Raw genomic sequence first — 7,900 nt, forward strand, 5'->3', positions numbered from 1 at the left:
TTACTTATGAAATATATTTTTATTTAACATCTCCAACCCAGATTACTGAAATATTCACCTACTCTGTATCCTTACTTCTTTAACTGAAGTATCCCTCAAATCCATTCTCCACATAACTGCCAGACCATCACTGTTAATGAGAGTTTATCTCATGCTACTTTCTTGATTAAAAACCTTTCAATGGCTTCCTATTGTATTAGAGTAAAATCCAAACTTTTCCCCATATCATACAAAATTCCCCAAGGCCCTGCCCCTACTACCTCCTTTACAGCACCTCTGTGCCTTATCCTAATTCCAGTCACACCAGCCTCTGTCCCCTCTGGTTATCTGGAAGGTCCTTTCCTGAATTCATAACATAGCTGACTCTCTTTTTCCTTTGAGTTCCTGTTTAAAAGTCACTACTTTTACTTAATTGTATGTTTGTTTACTGTTCGTCTCCACCTTAAAATGCAGGGATTTTGTCTCTCTTAATTCTTGTATTGGCAATACCTACCATGGTGCATGGCACATGGTAAGAATTCAATAAATATTGAATGAATGAATGAATGAATGAATGAATAACAGAATTATACAATAGATTATATATAGAATACTAAAATATAAAAATGGCAATTAAAGTTAAAATGTAATTATTTATGTCTATCGTTTAGCCCAATTATGATTAAGCCTAATTTTCAACATGCTAGATAAATGTTAATTTTACTTAACCACAGTAGAAAACTCTGTATACCTATGACATACATATGCTTAGTATGCATGTTTGTATAGTCTAACTCTCAGAGTTAGTTAATCATGTCTGAAAGTTGTTGGCTCCCAATTCTTAAAAAGAGAAGGAACACTGATGATCTTATCTGTGAGAGCTTTAGACAATTTTGGCAAATTTGTATATCTGTAACTTTGGCAAATGGAGTATTGACCTGACATTTTTACAGAAGAAATGCTTTAGTAGAAGCATTTATTAGCATGTAAATATTAGAACTGATTAACTTGGGGATGGTTATAAGGGATCACTCCATTTAATTCTTTTTTCTAATTTAACTTAGAGGGGAAAGGAGAGGGAAGAGAGATAGAAACATCAATGATGAGAGAGAATCATTGATCAGCTGCCTCCTGCATGCTCCACACTGGGAATCAGGCCCACAACCCGGGCATGTGCCCTGGCCAGGAATCGAACCATAACCTCCTGGTTCATAGGTTGATGCTCAACTGAGCCATGCCGGCTGGGCTCCATCTAATTCTTAATACCAATTATTTCTTGGAGTGTTACTTTGTTTTCTTTAAATTATTTCTTTAAATTATTAGCTTGATCCCACTTGTCCTAGGCTGAAAGTAACCATGCAGAGTTTCATCCTCTTTTTTTGCATACTGCAGGACCTCAGCATGAAACAAAGAATGTACTGTTTGTAAATCTTTATAGGCTGGATGCTAAGATAGCAGCTGCAAGCAGTTAAGCATTAGGAGATTCTTCCCTGCCCCTCCCTTTGGTCATTTAAATCCCCTCTGGATGAATGTACCAACAACCCAGTTGATAGAGATTTGGCACATCCTCTAAGTCTTATTTTGACTAATCTAATTTTCTGTAAAAAATATGCAGCATTCCCCTAGGTTTGCTTAATTAGTATATTTTGATTTTCTTTATAAAAATTTATTTTTATTTGGTGGATATGAGGACTGATAGAAGTGGATGATTATAAAAGGCAATCATTTTTATTGTTCTCTTTCTGGAAGAACTACTTTTTAAAAGTCAACTGAAAATAGCTAATTTAGTGCTTTAGAGATATGAAATGCTTTATGTTCAAGACAAAAATAAAAATGGACTTCCAAAATGGAATCTCCTACTAAGGAACATTCCGCCATAACCTCTGAAATTATTAATTTGCAGGCATAGTCATTGCGGCACTAACTTCTCCCCTGGAAGAGACTTTCTACCCAGCTTTCCATCCTACCTAATAATAGAAAAATATGCAAATTGACCATACCTCCACTACACCCAAGCCACGCCCACCAGCCCAAGCCACACCCACCAGCCAATCAGGGCGAGTATGCAAATAAACCGAACCAAGATGGCTACAGCCACCGAGAGCAAGGTTTCCCAGGCAACAGAGGGAAACAAGCTTTCCGCTTGCCCTTGACAGGCCTAAGCCTCCACTCAAGCTACAAAGTTTCAATTATAGAAGGTAAACAAATTCAAACAGAATGGCGGCAGCCACGGAGCTGGAGAGACCAGGCCAGGGTTGCCCGCGGTAATGGAGAAAGCAAAGCTTTCCGCACACCCTGGCTGGGCCCAGGCCTCTGCTTAAGGCTACAAAGTTTAAATTATAGAAGGTGAATTAACTCAAACAGAAATGGCTGTGGAGCATGCAGGTGGCTTGGCTCTGCTCCAGGTTACAAAGTTTCAATTGTAAAAGGTAAACAAATTCCAGATACCAGTGCCTCAGCTTGGGTTGCCAGGGGGCGTGGCTGGCCTGCAAACCACCACAGGCCCCTTGCTCAGGCTGCCCCATGCCCCAAGGGAACCCCCACCCTTCAGGGCAAACCAGCTGGCCCCCACTCCTGCACCAGGCCTCTATCCTATCTAATAAAAGAGTAATATGCAGATTGACCACCACTTCAACACACAATATGTCTGCCCCCATGTGGTCAAAGATCCTGCCCCATGTGGACATAAGATGGCCACCACAAGATGGCCAGCAGGGGAGGGCAGTTGGGAGGCACCCGGCCTGCAAGGGAGGGAAGTTGGAGGCGATCAACCCTGCAGGGGAGGGCAGTTAGGGGTGACCGGGCCGGCAGAGGAGGGAAGTTGGGGGCAAACAGGCTGGCAGGGTAGCAATTAGGCATCAATCAGGCTGGCAGCGGAGTGGTTAGGGGGTGATCAGGCTGGCAGGCAGAAGCGGTTAGGGGCAATCAGGAAGGCAAGCAGGCAAGCAGTTGGGAGCCAGCAGTCCTGGATTGTGAGAGGGATAACTAACTGCCCATTTAGGCCCGATCCCAGTGGACATCCCTCGAGGGGTCCCAGATTGGAGAGGGTACAGGCTGGGCTGAGGGACACCTCCCCCCTCCATGCACGAATTTCGTGCACCGGGCCTCTAGTCAGTTAATATGTTTACAGGAGATGCACATAGCAAAATATTGCAGAGTACAGTTGGTGAAATTGAATTGAAATTAATCAAATGAAGTGCCATAAATAGGTTAGATTCAGGACATCATAAAGACTTCTTCAGAACCATTAGGGTAACCATAACGCTCACTTTTAATCTTAACTTGAATTCTAAATGAGGATATTTCATGAACAAAGGAAGATGTTCACAAAAACATTTCCAAGGAAATAATTATGACTATTGCAGAAGGGGAATAGCCCTCTTCGGGTTGCTGGCCAGGTTTAAAAATTAAACTAACAAAGACAGATTAACAGAGAAAAGCACACAAATTTGTTGAATATAAGTTTTATATGACATGGGAACCTTCCTAAAGAAATGAAGACCTAAAGACACAGTTAAACTGGTGTATTTTTATGCTACGTTTGATGAAGAGTGGACAGTTGCAATAGAATATGATCAGTTAAGGAGTATGATGTCAGTGTAGTAAACTGGGGAAAACTTAGGCCTATTTGTTAGAATTCTTTGGCTTCCCTTTGTCTTCAGAAATGAGGATGCTCCTTTCCTCTGAGGACAGGGAGGTCACCTTTCACAGGAGGGTTTTATAACTTGTTTCAGGGAAGAAGGGAGAAGAGGGAAGGAGGTCAGAATGACCTCTCACTTCTGTCTTTCTCTTAAACTTCTTCAGATTAAAATATTCAAAATGCCATATTTTGGGGTTAGCATTTTTAACCCCATTACTATCAAGGAGAAAACCATATGCAGTAATATTTAAAGGGTCTCCAGTGATTAAATATAAAGATACACACACACACACACACACACACACACACACACACACACAACTATAATGAGGTATGTATTTTTCCTCCTTTTTTTCCTCACTGGAATGAAGAAGGATGATTTGACAGTAGTGCTCTCCTCATTAACAGAGTGCTAGAGCTGGGCAGGATTCTCAATACTCATCAATCCAGACATTTCCTGTGAAGAGACAGAGGCCAGGGAATGGAAGTAAATGATCAAGTGAGGCACATCTACCTAGCAGAGGTGTTGGGTTTAAAACTCCTGACCCTCAGCTCAGTGTTTTCTCAATCATACCATGCTTCCTCTTGGCAAATTTTCTGACTGAAGGAATATTCAAAGAGGAACTTGGAAAGGGGAGAGTAAAGTAAATTGCCAGATGGGTTAATAAGAATGATTTTCCAATGTCTTCAAGGTTTTCTCCAGGGGATTTCTGTGAGAGAATTGAGCCCTAATGCCCAAGGCTTCCATCATGTGTAATGAATTGGCACCCCCCATCCTCACCCATGCATCTAGCCTGGCACAAGTGAAGGACCATCTTTGGGAGGAGAGAGAGAATAGTCACTCAAATCATTTTTCTGTGTTCTGTAGTTCACATGAGGTACGCCGGTTGAGAAAAAATGGATTCCTTAATACAGAAAATGGGTGAACAGTAGTTAGTCAATGGCAACCAGAGGTAGAAGACTTAACAAATGAAGGAAAACAGTTTGGTTTAGGGAGGCAAGGTGAGAACATGGGCTTTGTGACCATCTGAATTGAATGCAAATCTCATCTATGCCACTTACAGGCTATGACTTAATTTCTATAAGCTTGATTTCTTGATCTGTAAATGGAAATAATATAGCCTACCTCTCAGGAACACCTGTAAAGATTAAATAAGATAATGTGAAGTACTTAGCCCAATATATACTTTAAGGAGGAAATTTGATTAAATGGAATGAGCACATGGTCTTTGGAGTGGGATAGGCTTGAGATCATGTCCTGATGCCACCACTGAGTCTACTAATAAGGTGCATGAGACATTGCAGAAACTCAGTGAAATCTCAATTTCTTCCTCCTGGGATCTACCTCTTCACATCAAGTTTTTAATATAGAGCAATGACTTTCAAACTGTACCAGATTCACTGAGAAGCTTGGTAAAACAGATATTGGAGCCCCATCACCAGAGTTTTTTATTTAGTGAGTCTGCAGTAGGGCCAAATTTTTTGTTTCTAGCACATTCCTAGATGGTGCTGAAATTGTTTGTGGACTACATTTTGACTTTGATGTAGATACAGAGCTGTTATTCTTGGTTGTTGGAGGACAGTCTCAGCTTTTGACTTCTGATTGAAAGCGATATTAAAATACATCAGCTGAGACATCTTAACTTATTCTGATACTGATGGTCACAACATACCTGATTACTATTCTCAATTCTACATTGTTTTTATTTTTATTTTATTTCAGAGAGGAAGGGGAAGGGAGAGAAAGATAGAAGGATCAATGATGAGAGAGAATCATTGATTGGCTCTCTTCTGCACATCCCCACCTGAGGATTGAGTCCACAACCTGGGCATGTGCCCTGACTGGGAATCGAACCTTAACCTCCTGGTTCATACGTTGATGCTCAACCACTGAGCCACGCCAGCTGGGCTTATTTATTTATTTTTTTTATTTATTTTTATTTAAAAAGTATTTATTAGTCATTTGAAATGTGTCAACCACACTTTAGGCATGTAAGTACTATTGATGAACAAAACAGAAATTCCCCTCCCTCCTTAAACGTATATTTTAGTGGAGGAAACAATGAATGGAAAATACAATTGCAAGGTTATAAAGTATGTTCTAAATAGAGTAGTACTATGGCAATGTACATAACATGACATATTAATTTGCATTACATCAAGGAGGCTTCTGGTGTGGAGGAAACATGTCTGAAGGCAGTCCTCTGGTGTGTCCTCAGGGGGTGATGGTAGGTGGATGACTGGTGGTAGCATCTCTGGCAGACTGAACACACATAGGGCTTCTCTCCCATGTGGATGTGCTCATGAGCCAGAAGGTTGGTTCTGTGGCTGATGGACTTGGTACACATGCTGCACCTGAAAGGTTTCTCTCCTGCATGAATCTTCTGATGCATGTGTAGGCCTGAGGCCTGGAAGAAGCCTTTGTTGCATGCAGCACAAATAAATGTCCTCTCATTATTGTGTCTTCTCTCATGGACTTTTACCCAAGAGAAATACCTAAAGATCTTGGGACACTTTTCACATTGGTATGACTTTTGGGCTTCATGGAATCTTTCTTGGTTCCCCCTACATGTGGAATTTCCTGCATTGCTCTGGTGGGTAAGAAAAAACTCAGGGAGACCTGGTCCAGCAGAAAAATGCCAGTCCCACCTCCATGAGGACATCTTGATAAGAGGCTCCTTCCTGAGACCTGGAGGTGCCTAGACTTGCTCTTTTGGAGCTGAGTGGATTCTCCAAAGAAACACCTCTCTCATCAGGCCTGGGACAATACTCTTCCTGGATAATGAGTAGGGAAAGTATTTGATTGCCTTGATGAGTAATACTTCAGTAGTTTTCAAAGAAATGTTGACACCATTTTTTATTTTTTTTTTATTTTTTTTACTTTCATCTCCATGTCCTGTTTGCAGAGAAGTATCTTGGGGAGTCCAGGAGGGTGTCTCCACATTTGCCTCTATTAGGGATCCTATTGACAACTGTTTTGTTAGATGAACAATGACTTATCTGAGGGCATATTCTTAGAAAAGAGGGCTTCCTGTCCCTGCATGTGGACGTGGACCAAGGCAGGGCGCTCCATGTAACCATCACTCAGGTCTGCCCTGAATGTTTCCAGGTTTCTGCCGCTTGATTCCCATTTTCCTTTCGATGTGGACCTGTTGTTGCAATGCCTATTGAACATAAACTGTGCCAGGACCACTTGAAAAATAATTTCATCCTTGCTGTGTTTTTCTGGCTTTAGCCACTACTGAAATGACTTATAGAGTCTTTGCAGTTCCTGCCTTGCACACGACTTATTGCTGTTTTGAAATGAGCTGAGCTGAGTGTTCTGGAACCCAGAGGACAATGCCCCCCCCTACCCCCGCCTTTCAAAGAGCAGGTTTTTGGCTAGGTTTAAAGTCCATATTTTCTGATCCACAGTCATCCCTGCACGGTTCAGATAGAAATGAGGTTCTAAGATCTAAATCCATTCTTAGCAATATTTCTCAGAGATTCAACTTCCAGGATTCAATACTTGAACTCCTGTGTTGATAGTGGTGGATGCTGAACAGACTGTGAGCTCCTAGAGAAGATTGAACTTCAAACTGGGTAATCCTGGACCAAAGGCTGAGCTGCTGTGTGACTGGCTGGCTGCACTGGATTCATCTCCAATTCTACATTGTTTTTAGTTTTCTGTTCCTCTGCATACTGCCTTTGAATGCAGAGCTCAGTTTGAAGTGAAAAAGAATAAGAAAATTACTTGATCAATACTTGTTGAACCAGATAATTCATCTCAAGTGAAAAGCACAGCAACATATTTTCCAGTTCTGTAATTTTCCAAGATTTCTCATTATTTCTTTTTACAGGTGAAAACTTGGGGTAATCAATTAAACAGTAAATCAAATATTGTGATCCAAATACTGTCTGATTCACAGCTTGGGACACACAAATGCATCAGAGTTAGGGCCAGCCTTTTATGTCAGTTAGTTGCTATTTGTATCAGAGCTCAAACACTGGTGTTTCAGTGCTAGCTGGAAGACATGTTTTATCTGAGTATTTTATTTGATGTCTATTATGGACTGAATGATTACCATCACCCCCCCCCCAGCCCCCAATTCATATGTTGAAATCCCAACATCCCAGTGTGGAGATGAGGGCCCTAAGAAAGTAATTAAGGTTAAATGAGCTCATAAGGGTAAGGACCTAAATCCCATAGGATTAATGTCCTTATAAAAAGAGAAAACTATCTATCCCCTCTCTCTCTCTCTCTTTCTCTTTCTCTCTCTCTCTCTCTCTCTCTCTCTCTCT

The 7,900-nt window shown here is 41.2% G+C and overlaps 1 pseudogene; it reads right to left on the reverse strand.

Annotated features, from left to right (window-relative positions):
• Positions 1–5,772: 5,772 nt before the first annotated feature.
• LOC129150668 (zinc finger and SCAN domain-containing protein 4-like) lies at positions 5,773–7,083 on the reverse strand (annotated as a pseudogene).
• Between the last annotated feature and the right edge of the window lie 817 nt (positions 7,084–7,900).

The sequence above is a fragment of the Eptesicus fuscus genome, chromosome 11, assembly GCF_027574615.1.
Source record: "Eptesicus fuscus isolate TK198812 chromosome 11, DD_ASM_mEF_20220401, whole genome shotgun sequence".
NCBI classification, from domain to species: domain Eukaryota; kingdom Metazoa; phylum Chordata; class Mammalia; order Chiroptera; family Vespertilionidae; genus Eptesicus; species Eptesicus fuscus.